Source organism: Heptranchias perlo, chromosome 8 (assembly GCF_035084215.1).
Source record: "Heptranchias perlo isolate sHepPer1 chromosome 8, sHepPer1.hap1, whole genome shotgun sequence".
NCBI classification, from domain to species: Eukaryota; Metazoa; Chordata; class Chondrichthyes; order Hexanchiformes; family Hexanchidae; genus Heptranchias; species Heptranchias perlo.
The window spans coordinates 89,085,393-89,099,903 of NC_090332.1; positions in this window are offsets into that span (position 1 = coordinate 89,085,393).

The following is a 14,511-nucleotide window of genomic DNA, read 5'->3' on the forward strand; positions in this document are numbered from 1 at the left end:
GGGAGCAATGTCCCGGACGCGTCCAGTAGGTGCCTGCATTAGTGCGTCCCCATATTGCTAATGGCAGCTTTCCAGGCATCTCTGACGGCCATCTGAAACAGGTGGTACGCCCCTTGCTTATTCGAATCAGGGGTCTAACACCTGTTTGAGGACCCCATCGTAATTGCGTCGGCCCAGGAGTGGCGCAGGTTGACCACATGAAGCTTAAGTTAACTTAAGCGAAGAAAATCGACCAGGATGATGATAGCCGTATAAATTTGAAAGTAAAAGTTGATCTTGAAAACATGTCGAAACACCATGAGGAAAAAGTTTCTTACGAGGAGAGATTACACAAATTGGGGTTGTATTCTCTAGAGTTTAAAAGGTTAAGGGGTGATCTGATCGAAGTTTATAAGATATTAAGGGAAACGGATAGGGTGGATAGAGAGAAACTATTTCCGCTGGTTGGGGATTCTAGGAGTCGGGGGCACAGTCTAAAAATTAGAGCCAGACCTTTCAGGAGCGAGATTAGAAAACATTTCTACACACAAAGGGTTGTAGAAGTTTGGAACTCTCTTCCGCAAATGGCAATTGATACTAGCTCAATTGCGAAATTTAAATGTGAGATAGATAGCTTTTTGGCAACCAAAGGTATTAAGGGATATGGGCCAAAGGCAGGTACATGGAGTTAGATCACAGATCAGCCATGATCTTATCAAATGGCGGAGCAGGCACGAGGGGCTGAATGGCCTACTCCTGTTTCTATGTTCCTATGTTCCTAACCAGTGGTCCTTAAATGGACAACACAAATGTGAGGTTTTTTTTTCATCTGCTTGCCTTCACGAGGAGCAGGAGTGCTTCTTCCAGCACTACAACAGGGCTGCTGAGAGGATGTTTCCCCTGGCTGGAGAGTCTAGAACTAGGGGGCATAGTCTCAGGATAAGGGGTCGGCCATTTAAGACTGAGATGAGGAGGAATTTCTTCAGTTAGAAGGTTGTGAATCTTTGGAACTCTCTACCCAGAGAGTTGTGACTGCTCAGTCGTTGAGTATATTCAAGGCTGAGATCGATAGATTTTTGGTCTCGAAGGGAATCAAGGGAATTGGGGACCGGGCAGGAAGTGGAGTTGAGGTCGAAGATCAGCCATGATCTTATTGAATGGCGGAGCAGGCTCGAAGGGCCGAATGGCCTACTCCTGCTCCTATTTCTTATGTTCTTATGCTGTCAGCCCACTCCAGCCCACCTCCCCCCCTCTCTCCCAGTTCCCCTCGCTCCCTTCCCCTTTACTGGACTTACCTGAGGGTCGCTGCTGGCCAGGCAGCCCAAATCAGACCAGCTGTGACTGACCAGCTGACACTGGAGGTGTGACAGGTGCCAGCAGTTTGCTGCAATTATTAAATTGAAGCCCGGGGCCCAATTTCGGGTGAGCCTCAGGCCACCAGCTTCCGGCACAGGTTCCATCCGTGCCGAGCGTTGTTTGCCTGAAAACAGGCCGAGATCAATTTCTACCCCAAATGAGAAAAGAAAATGTTGGTAATACTCAGCAGGTCAGGCAGCATCTGTGGAGAGAGAAACAGAGTTAACGTTTCAGGTCGATGACCTTTCATCAGAACTGGAAGAAGTTTGGAGATTTCGCAGTTTATAAGCAAGTACAGAGCCAGGGAAAAAGTAGGGGTCGGGGAGGAAATAACAAAGGGGAAGGTCTGTGATGGGGTGGATGGCAGGAGTGATTAATTCCACCTGAGAGGGCAGACAGGACCTCGGTCTGAAAGACGACACCTCCGACAGTGCAGGACTTCCTCAGTACTGCACTGGGAGTGTCAGCCTAGATTTCTGTGTTCGAGTCTCTGGAGTGGGATTAGAATCCACAACCTTCGGACCCAGACGAGAGTGTGACCCACTGAGCCAGGACTGACACACTAGTGTAATCAAATATGCAGATTAGCCACTGGTGTAGATTCATAATCTACAAGTCTAGCAGCCTGTAGCCTTTTCAGTACAGTGCATGGCTGATAGAAATGTTATCATTAAAAGCCACCCATTTTGGGATTGATTAGGGAAAGCCAGCATGGATTTGTTAAAGGCAAATCGTGTTTAACCAACTTGATTGAGTTTTTTGATGAGGTAACAGAGAGGGTCGATGAGGGCAATGCAGTTGATGTGGTGTATATGGACTTTCAAAAGGCATTTGATAAAGTGCCACATGGTAGGCTTATCATCAAGGTTGAAGCTCATGGAATAAAGGGGGCCGGAGCAACATGGGTACAGAATTGGCTAAGTAACAGGAAACAGAGAGTAGTGGTAAACGGTTGTTTTTCGGACTGGAGGGAGGTGTACAGTGGTGTTCCCCAGGGGTCGGTACCATTGCTTTTCTTGATATATATTGATCACTTGGAGTTGGATGACCAGGGCACAGGCACGATGGGCCGAATGGCCTCCTTCTGTGCTGTATCATTCAACGATTCTTTATGATTCTAACAAACCTTTTCTCTGATCTTACGCTGAAGCTCTTTTACAGATGATAAAAGAGCTCACACTTTGACAAGCTGAACCCCCGATAAACAGGTAACAGTTCATCTCCTTAAAGGTTTAATAACAAGCATTGGCTGCGGCCCTGAAAGGTTTATCGATATCCAGCATATGCAGCTGGACATAACTAACTAGTTATAGGAAGAGAATGTTATCCTATAATTGAAAGAGAGGATTATCTCTGCTTCTAACGCTATTTAATTTTCAACACTTTTTCTGTTAGAAAATGATTGTAACACCTGCAGAAATATCTGAGCAATTTATAAGAGCAAAGATTGCATTTTGATCCTTATTTTTTTTGCAAGTTTTTTTTCTAAATTGGAAATAGAATAAGGCATGAAAGCGATGTTTTTTTATGTATATATATTGCCTAAAGGGTTTACTTACCTATGGAATCTCTCTCAGTAGGACAGAGACTGCAGGCTGGGCAGATTTAGAAAAATGTCCATGAACCACCCTGTCCTACAATACTCCTTGTGATAATGTTTATTGTAAATATGAATTTCTGGTTAGTGAGCCAGGGATTTTGTTAGAAAGTTAGACATTTCGACTGGAAGTCCAGATATTATAGCTGATAAGCCAGATATTTCACAACACCTGGCACTTAACGGTCGAAGGAGTTTCAGGAACTCCTGGTAGCCTTGAAACGGTACGCCCCAAAATTAAAAGAAGAAAAGAAAATCCTCAGTCTGTCGACTTTAGACTGTCTGCATTATTTAAATCATGAAAATGAAATAATTCATTGTGTTGGAATCCGTGCCTCTTAGCTTTCAGTGCCACTCCTGCCACCGATGGAAGGGATTCCAACCATTGCATACTGTTAGGAACATAGGAACAGGAGGAGGGCACTTAGCCCCTCGAGCCTGTTCCGCCATTCACTGAGATCATGGCTGATCTGTGACCTAACTCCATATACCTGCCTTAGCCCCATATCCCTTAATACCTTTGGTTAACAAAAATCTATCAATCTCAGATTTAAAATTAACAATTGAGCTAGCATCAATTGCCGTTTGCGGAAGAGAGTTCCAAACTTCTACCACCCTATGCATGTAGAAGTGTTTCCTAACTTCAGTCCTGAAAGTCCTGGCTCTAATTTTTAGGCCATGGCTGATCTTCCACCTCAACTCCACTTTCCTGCCCTATCCCCATATCCCTTGATTCCCTTAGTGTCCAAATATCCATCGATTTCAGTCTATCGATCCATCGATCCAGGTCCCCTTGTCCTAGACTCCCCAACCTGCAGAAATACTTTCTCTCTATTTAGCCTATCAGATCTCGTGAGAGTTCCCAACTTGCAAGCATAGATTTGTTTGGGAAACTTTCCAGTGTCCATATAGGTGGGAACTCCAGAGTTAGAAAGTTTAGGATCCATGAAACTCACAAAGGTGCTTGGAAGCTGGCTCCAAACCACTGGCTTCCGAGTTTCCCAGGGACCCACCTGTGTGCGCTGTGTACCTCATTGAAGTACTTAAGGCACTTTACCTGTGACAGAGTAAGTGACTAGAAAGATTTTTAACTTACCTGGGCGGCTTGCCCACCGCTTCTGATTCACCGTTGAAACCAGGCGTGAAGGGCCGGATCAGGGAGAAAGAAACTAAATAAATTAAATTAAAAAACATGCAATGAAGTGAAAACACTAAATGCACCTACCTTTGAAACCTGCTCCGATGTCCGATGTCTCCCGCTCCGATGTCCCCCTCTTCACCCTCCCGATGTCCCTCCGATCTCACCCTCCCGATCTTTCCCTCTTCCCCCCCCCCCGATCTTCCCCCAATCTCCCCCCCAATCTTCCCCTCTCCTTCCCCCCCCACCCCGGTCTTCCAGTCCAGCACTGGATGATGTCCAGCTCTCTCTCTTTCCCACCCCCCCCACCCCCTCCCCCCCACAACATGTTGCAGCTCCTGACGGCAACCAACCTGTCAATCAGGCTCACTGCTGGGCGGGAAACCCGGAGAGGACGTTAACCATTATCAATCAACGTGCGATCGCGTCGGAAACGGTTAGTTTGGCTCATGCGGGTTTGCCACGCGCCCAATTGCCCCCCTCCCTCTGCTGCCAACCACCCCCTCCCCCCCACTAATATCGGGGCCAATAAGATTGTTTTCCTCTTGTGATCAATTTTTCCTATTGGCAGAGATGTGCTGACATTATTAGGGTTTAAGTATATCTAACTCTGGCAAAGGGCTCAATATCACTGTCCTTTAACTAGCTAATATTGATCATTAATATGTAACGTTAGAAATGAAGGGTTAAATCCTACTTGGTTAATACATGGCAAAAAAGTTTCCGAGACATAATCAGGTGAACACAGCATTGGACTTGATTGACATCAATCGGAATGAGAATCGGGCGGTTTCTATAACAAGCAGTGCCAGTTTCACACCTAGGTGGCGCATTGAAAATCCATGCTGTTAGCTTTACAATCTCGATACACAAAGCAGATGGAGGAAATCCTTCCCCCTTTGTGACCTAAACGTATTTTGCCACATTCAAATTTTGGTTGCTATTCTTCTCCCTCTATTTGGCGAAGCACATTTGATTCACAATGTACCCTAAAGATGTACTGCTCATGCAGTGCCTGAGCTATTGCCACTGCAATGGGCCAGGCATTCATTACACACGGAATTAGAGCCTTTTTCTTTCAACTGCATCAACCTGGGACTTGCATTTATCTATAGTGCCTCAGGATACAAAGAGATCCGGTATTTTTTTGCCCTGCTTCCCCAAGAAAATTACAGCACACCAGTGCAAAGACACACTTAAAATGACCTCATTAATATGCATTGAGCAGCATGAAAAAGTACTTAGTGCCACCAAATAAAACAGGTGAAACAGTCCTGTGATATACTAAAATGCAAGCAACATACTAAAATGAAGTAGAATTTTGTCGATTTTAATAAAAGAGACATCATGGGCTGAAGCTAATCTAAGGGAATATGGTTTCAAACTGGCTCATAAATAGCGTCAGTAGATTTAACTGAACAGGAATGATCTGGCCAAGAAAGTGGGCTTTGATGCATGATAAAAGCCTGTACTCTTGAAACAATTGCTGTATCTATTAATTGCATTAATGAACATTTGGGGCCCTTAAGCTCATTAAGGCACTCAGTTGTGCCTCGTACTTTGGCTTATTCTCAATCACCCATCCTAGCATAAAATACGTTGATGCATTCATTATAGCCATAATATTTACTACTGAAAGCGTTCGTCTTTGAAAGAAATACAGACTCATCAACAGTCAAACTGTTTAAATCTACCTCCTTTCCCCAGTCTTACAGTACATACTTATAGACCTACATATAAATGTCAACAAACACACAAAGCAATAGTTCAATGGAAGCATTTGGAATGTAGTGCAAATTTCACAAAGTAGTAAAATCTCCCTCTGAGAGCCATGGTAATGTGAGCTAACTAGAGTCCATTTTCTCCTTAAACTGAAACCAATAATCACAGATAATGATGTAGCAACAAACTAGTTTCAATTGAGATCTTTTTTCCCAGCATTTAAATTAAATACCGCACTCATATATTCTTTGATCTGAAACCATCACAATAACTTAAAGCAGTGGCATTTTCTTTACCATTTTATTCTAAGTGTAAATCTAGCACCAAATAGGAATTTGTACACTTTCAAATGTATTGATCCACAGTATAGGAAATGAATTTAAATTAGATCCACTTCAGATATGGGGCTAGATTTTCACTTTCAGCAGTGGTGGAAACAGATGTCGTGGATCGGCCACCTGTTATATAATCCTGCCCGGTTTCCCTTTCCATTAAGGTCAGTCGAAGGGAAAATTGGACGTTGTGTATATCAGACGGCCAATCCACTAATGCCCGTTTCCGAAAGTGAAAATCTACCCATAATAATCAACAAAGTGAGACTGAATGGGAGCTTCCAGCACCACCCAGCAACAAATCACTGACTCTGTACATCAAAGAGCACTGCACATGGGCAATCACTTTTTCAGTTTAACTCTGTGGCATAGTGGAGTCTGATCTTCCCAAACTTTCCCACGTACCATTTTGCTTCAAGTCATAACTGCTAGAATATGCAGTCATTGGGGGTTAAAAATTGGTTATGGCCCCTTTTTTGGGCGTGTAACTGACAGGGCGCATGGACCAAATTGGAAGTGGGGCCTCATTTCATAAGAACATAAGAAATAGGAGCAGGAGTAGGCCACATGGCCCCTCGAGCCTGCTCCACCATTCAATAAGATCATGGCTGATCTTCAACCTCAACTCCACTTTCCTGCCCAATCCCCATATCCCTTGATTCCCCTAGAGTCCAAAAATCTATCTATCTTAGCCTTGAATATACTCAATGATTCAGCATCTACAGCCCTCTGGGGTAGAGAATTCCAAAGATTCACAACCCTCTGAGTGGAGAAAAGCCTCCTCATCTCAGTTTTAATTGGCACTAAATAATCTAGTGAACCTTTGTTGCACCACCTCTAAGGCAAGTATATCCTTCCTTAGCTAAGGAGACCAAAACTGTACACAATACTCCAGGTGAGGTCTCACCAAAGCCCTGTACAATTGTAGTAAGACTTCCTTACTCAAATACTCCAACCCCCTTGCAATAAAGGCCAACATGCCATTTGCCTTCCTGATTGCTTGCTAAACCTACATGTTAACTTTTTGTGTTCCTCATACCAGAACACCAAAGTCTCTCTGGACACCCACATTTAATAGTTTATCACCCTTTAAAAAATATTCTGTTTTTCTATTCTTCCTACCAAAGTGAATAACCTCACATTTCCCCACATTATACTCGATCTGCCACCTTCTTGCCCACTCACTTAACCTGTCTATATCCCTTTGCAGACTCTTTGTGTCCTCCTCACTGCTTACTTTCCCACCTAGCTTTGTATCGTCAGCAAACTTGGATACATTACACTCGGTCCCTTCATCTAAGTCATTATTATAGATTGTAAATAGCTGAGACCCAGCACCGATCCTTGCGGCACCCCACTAGTTACAGCCTGCCAACATGAAAATGACCCGTTTATCCCTACTCTCTGTTTTCTATCCGTTAACCAATCCTCATTCCATGCTATCCATCCAGCCCCATGAGCCCTTATCTTGCGTAACAACCTTTTATGTGGCACCTTCTCAAATGCCTTTTGAAAATCCAACTATACTGGTTCCCCTTTATCTATGCTGTTAGCTACATCCTCAAAAATCTCTAATAAATTTGTCAAACACGATTTCCCTTTCATAAAACCATGTTGACTCTGCCTAATCATATTATGATTTTCCAAGTGCCCTGTTACTACTTCCTTAATAATGGATTCCAGCATTTTCCCGATGACTGATCTCAGGCTAACCGGCCTGTCGTTCCCTGTTTTCTCTCTCCCTCCTTTCTTGAATAGCGAGATTACATTTGCTACCATCCAATCCACTGGGACTGTTCTAGAATCTAGGGAATTTTAGAAGATCATAACCAATGCATCCACTCTCTCTGCAGCCACCTCTTTTCGAACCCTAGGATGTAGGCCATCAGGTCCAGGGGATTTATCGGCTTTTAGTCCCATTAGTTTCTCCAGTACTTTTTCTCCACTGATAATAATTACTTTAAGTTCCTCACTCTCATTAGCCCCTTGGTTCCCCACTATTTCTCGAATGCTTTTTGTGTCTTCTACTGTGAAGACATGCAAAATATTTGTTTAACGCATCTGCCATTTCCTTATTCCCCATTATAATTCCGATAGTTTGGGCGGGGTGCTGGCATCTGTCGCGCCTCCAGAGGCAGTTCACCCATTGCCAGCATTCCAATTTTTGGGATATTCGCCCTCAGGTAAGTCCCGGGAGGTGGTGGGAGGTGGGTGGGAAGGACCCCTGGGTGGGGTGGTGGGGGGAGAGCAATGATGGGCCCATCAACAGCCTTCTAGAGTGCTGTGGAGCCATGAGGAGCACACTGAAACTTTGATACTTGAGATCAGTCTTGTGTCTCTTCTATGTCCTTGTCTCTAGTCCTTGCATGTCTCCTTTGTGTCTTGGTGATTGGACATGGGCCCAGTACCCAAGCTGCAGTCTGACCAGAGCAGTGTACAGCTTGATCACTGCTTCCTCTGACTTGTATTCTACTGATGTGGAGATGCCGGTGATGGACTGGGGTTGACAATTGTAAACAATTTTACAACACCAAGTTATAGTCCAACGATTTTATTTGAAATCTACAAGCTTTCGGAGGCTTCCTCCTTCCTCAGGTAAATGTCAGGAACTCCTCAAAGCCTACGCATTTATAAATCACAGAACAATACATGGTGATTACAGACAGCCTTTGCAACTGCCTGTTGCCAAGGCAATCACCGTGTTCAGACAGAGAGGTGTTTTTTTTTCCTGTTTGTTTTTTTGTTTTGTTGAATGTATATTCGGGGGTTCTGTAGGTAACACCTTTCTGTCTGAACACGGTGATTGCCTTGGCAATGGGCAGTTGCAAAGGCTGTCTGTAATCACCATGTATTGTTCTGTGATTTATAAATGCGTAGGCTTTGAGGAGTTCCTGACATTTACCTGAGGAAGGAGGAAGCCTCCGAAAGCTTGTAGATTTCAAATAAAATCGTTGGACTATAACTTGGTGTTGTAAAATTGTTTACAATTGTATTCTATTGTTCTGTCTATGTAGTTCAACACCCTTTTGGCTTTTTTGATTGCTGCTCTGCATTGGTTAAACACATTAAGCATTGAGTCTACGAGGACTCCTAAATCTCCTTCAGCTTCATTCTTAGCTAATTCCATGTCATTCATGGAATACCTTTGTTGCTTATTTTTTCTTCCTACGTGCAATACAATTCTCCGTATTAAATTTCATCTGCCAAAAGGGATATAGAGGCACTGGCGAAGGTGCAAAAAGACTTACAAGGATGATACCAGAACTGAGAGGTTATAACTATCAGGAAAGACTGAAGAGGCTGGGGGTCTTTTCTCTGGAAAAGAAAAGGTGAAGGAGTGACCTGATGGAGGTCTTTCAAATTATGAAAGGGTTTGATAGAGTAGACGTAGAGAAAGTGTTTCCAATTGTGGGGAAGACCAGAAGTAGGGGTCATAAATATAAAATAGTCACTAATAAATCCAATAAGGAATTCAGGAGAAACCTCTTTACCTAGAGAGTGGTTAGAATGTGGAACTTGCTACCACAAGAAATAATTGAGGCGAATAGTGTAGATGCATTTAAGGGGAAGCTCGATAAACACATGAGGGAGAAAGGAATAGAAGGATATGCTAATGGGGTTAGATAAAGTAGGGTGGGAGGAGGCTTGTGTGGAGCATAAACACTGGCACAGACCAGTTGGGCTGAATGGCCTGTTTCTGTGCTGTAAATTCTGTGTAATTTTAAGTAATTATTTTTGCTCACTTTTCTATCCAATTCATTCTGTAATTTCTGAGCTGTTTCCTCTGATCCCACTGCCCCTCCTAGCTTGGTATCATCAGCAAATTTGACCACTGTGCGTTGAGATTCAGAATCCAGGTCATTGTCGACGCTGGACAAGGGAGTCTATTGTAGATTGAAGCCCAGGCCTCTGTCGCAGCAGTCTGAGATTCCACAAAAAATACCCCGCTGCTTTTAAAAACTCAACCACTGGGAGCTCTGCTGCAGATGCCATGTGGATTCCAAGGTGGACTGCAGTTCTGTTGAGTGGTCAAACACAACTGGGTTCACGCAGTCAATTCCGCCACAGTGACTGCCAATCCTGTCAGAGTGCTTTGCACAGTCAAATGACTGCACAAAACATTGGTGGTCAGATCGCAGCATTCTTTTATACACAGGATCACTCTCTCCCACAAAAAGCAGCAGATGCTAGCTCAATTAATAATTTTAAACCTAAGATTTTTGCTAGCCAAGGCTATTAAGGGATATGGAGCCAAGGCGGGTGGATGGAGTCAGGGTACAGATCGGCCATGATCTCACTGAATGGCGGAACAGGCTCGAGGGGCTGAATGCTCTCCTCCTGTTCCCATGTTCCTATGAATCACCAACAAACTGGCCATTTTCAGCCTGAAGATTCCACCAGTCTCCCACTGGGGTTATATTGGGAAAATGGTAAAAATCTACGGAATTTCAGGCCCAACTCATGAGGCGGGGAGGTGAAGGGGGGTACGGTGACTGGGTTCTCTTGAAGAAAGGTGAGATTTGTTACTTTGCACATTCACCCACTGTCTATAAAACAAGGCAGCTTGACAATTTGTATCTGGCCTCATCTCACTACAGTGATAATCAGTCTGCCTTATGAAAGATTGGAGAAGGATACATGGAGACACATGTGAAATTACTACATCTGGGTCACGAACCTTAACCTTCGTCAAGAACCATGAATGTGGAAGTTCAAGCTGTAAGAAATGGTGAATTCATCTGTTATATTGTTTACATTCACTCCGTAATTAATAAATGAAACACTGTGGGACTTGGTGTGTGTCTGTGTGCCTCACACAAGATAACAAGCTTAGAACTTATTTTAGAGCAGATATTTGCCATTCTGTCCAAAAGGTAAATGTTTTACGAATTCACAGATTTATTTCGCCTGCAGTGAAGCACAAATGAGTTTGGCTTCAGTGAAAGCATCGTCCATGGATATGAAAGAACTGTATTTGTGCAGCATGTTAGATTACCCACTCTCACAGTGGTTTGTTAAGCAGATCTTTGTGAGTCTAAAAATCTTAACAATCCAGCATAGCACCACACAGGCTTTGTGTAATTTTCTATTGAAACTCAAGTTGTTTATTCAACAGATCTGCTAATCCTGTAATATTTGTTATGATTGATTTTTGCATTACTGTTGTACAACTGTACATTTTAACGATTAGTAACATCATCAACTCTTTCCTGACATTTGTGTTGCTCTTAGTAATTTAAAACTCATGAAGTTCGATGAACAATACACATAATTTCTAATATAAATAGCACGTGCAAATACCCATGAGTGTCTGCCAATAGTTCCTATTTTACCAGCTGCGTCCATTCATTCTTCATAACAGTGATACATCTCTTTGTAATTGTCTTAGATATATATATCTCTCAGCTCAATACTGGAATAGGAGATTTGAAAAATGTCATGTTTTGTTTGAGTCTATCATTAACAAAAACTCACTTTCAGTTCATTTTTCAACCTCTTCCCATGTGAATAATTATAAAGACATTAAATGGCTCGGGACATCAAGTTACGGAGTTATATTTAAACATTGTGCCAGAAGGATAGACCTCAAAGATCTTAAACAGCAATGTTCTTGGAATTAAAGAGGGTCTTAATAATCGTTTCTTTTACAAGGAGATTTGTAGGCTATTATGGTATTTTTGTTTACAGCTAAAAATGAGATTTGGATTAAATATAAAGTCAAAAGCACACATTCGATTGATCCCCTACCCACATCTTCCCCCTTTCATTTTCCCTCCAAATTTGAAACATTAAATTTCAGCGGTACATTTGTCAGAATAAAAATTCAACCAGTCACCCTCAATACCAATTAAAAATAGCCTGTTAGCCGTACAGTTCTATAGTACAATAATGTTCACACCATTCTCCCTTGTAGTAATTTCCTGATCTCAACCAGACTGAATGAGGCATCTCGCACAGATCAGGTCCATCCCCCTCCCCAAGGGACTGAGGGAGAATTGTCAAGTAATCCTACACCTCTCGTAGCAGCCAGTTCAGTGGCAATAGTAGCAGAGGCCTGGAAATGAATTTGAAATGGAAGAAGCCTAAAGAATAGGGAGAAATAAATCTAAAAAAATAGGGAAAAATGTAATTGGAAAAAGTGCACCAATCTGTTACAGGGAATAAATACTGTGGGGTTGATCTTGACTTTGTACGATAGTGTAAAATGGGTGATAGTGAATCGATAGTGTAAAACGGGTGATAGTGAATCAATAGTGTAAAACGGGTGATAGTGAATCGATAGTGTAAAACGGGTGATAGTGAATCGACTGCCCGTTTTACGCCTCTCTCCGTTTTTATTTCCACTGGGGAGAGATGTAAAACGGGCTGTCGATTCGCTGTCACCCGTCTTACAACATCGCACAAAGACAAAATCTGCCTCTGTGATTGCAAACACGACACATACAGATCCCACCAGCACGATGAAGAACTCAGTGCACTGGCATATTGAATGTGGATGGTGGCCTGTCTCCATAATCAGGAGTTTCCATTCTGTCTAGAAGAAACCCTGACAACACTACACCTCGAACAAAGCATTAGTTTAAAAGAAATATTTGGGTAGATAATTCAATCTACCGCCTAGCGTACAAATGCCAGTTTTACACCCAGACGGTAAAATCTACCCTCTTACCTCATACGAACAGTGAACAAAGGAAACATTTGCCTGTATGTTTGCTGCTTCCATTAAAGGAGCAGTATATCAAAAACATTTAGAGACCTAATCAATAATCCTACCAGTTGCAACTACTTAAAAGCTTCATATTCTTTCCATTTTACCTTCTTTTTTATGGAGCTTGATCTGGGACCCATCATTTTACTTTTTGCTGAGTGGAAAAAATAAGGTGATGTGGGGATAACAGCATCACAATCACCAAAGCACCTCTGTTCATCCTCCTGATCCTGTTTCAATAGGAGGAGAGCAGGAGTGTAACATTGTCTGTCCTGAGTGGAAAGTTGAGGTAGACAGGCAGCTGGTATCAGTAGTTCTCTTCAATATTAGGTTTGAATTTTGCCCCATGTGCCTCTCACATACTAACACCAGCTATTTAAAATTAAACATGATCAGAAAGGCTTAAAGAAGGTGAATAAAACAAGGATTAAGATGGCTGTAGTCTAGGGTTCTAATGTTAGCTTGTATTAGCCGAGTCTAACTTTGGCCATGATCACCCAATCCTGCTCCCTTAAAGGGCTTCTACATCATTTCTGGAGTACAAGTGTACATGTTTGCACATTGCATTGGAACTTTGTCTCAGTTTCAGTGACATAAAGCACACATGATTTATACGTGTTATACAAGTTTTCATTCTGGCTACGTTCTTTCTTTCAAACACTTATTTTACTTTCATTCTTTTTTTCTCACTCAGCAATTGCTCTTTGCTCTTGCATAGCGCCGGCACGGAATCGATGGGCCGAATGGCCTCCATCCATTTCTACAGTTCTATGATTCTAATTCACTTCTGTAAATAAAATACACCAGTCTGAAAGTGAATTGTGGAAGGGGACGGTCAGTATAATTGACGTGATTTGCAGCAGTGCGTTCCCAACAGCAAGGTGCATTTCATGGAGTCAATGTACTTACTGTGTCGCTGGGAACATTTTATAAATGCTGACAATATTCATCCACGGTCTATAAAGAGATAAAGATCAGATACATGAGATTACAACATCTGCCATTAGTGCAACAATTACAGGAATGGACTAATCAGGAACCACCAGTTACAAGTCAATTAGCTGTTAAATTAATGCTTCCTTTTGAGCTTTGAGCCATTACTTTTAAACGTTTTCACCACATGCATTGTGTAGCCTTATTTAATTTCTGTTGTCGTATGACAAAAATACATGTTTATGTTAAAATGTGGTAGGTCTTGATTTTTTTTTTTCAAAACCGTCTTGCTGGCTGAACAGATCAGCACTGGAATATGAAATCCAATGTGACATGAACTAGAGCAAAATTCAGCTACTTGGGTAAATCTGAATTTTGTCCTGATTTGCAACATTCAAACGGTACTAAGAATAAGTTGCTTTTTTGTGTCCCACCTGTGGATTTGTGATCCCACATTATAAGTTGTGTCTGTATGTTTAACAAACTGGAGTTGGCAGTTGGAGGGGAAAACTGACACTAGGAAGATGCTAACAAAGCAATTGCCATTGCACTGTCCAAACTGACAACAAAAACAACAAGTTGCATTTATATAGCGCCTTTAAACTAGTAAAACTTCCTAAGGTGCTTATGTGTGCGTGTATGTGTGTTTATACATGTGTGTGTTTGTCTGTTTGTGTGCGTGCGTGTGCGTGTGTGTCTGTGTTTATGGGCTCAATTTTAAAAGAAAAGTCCAGGTGCGTTTGGG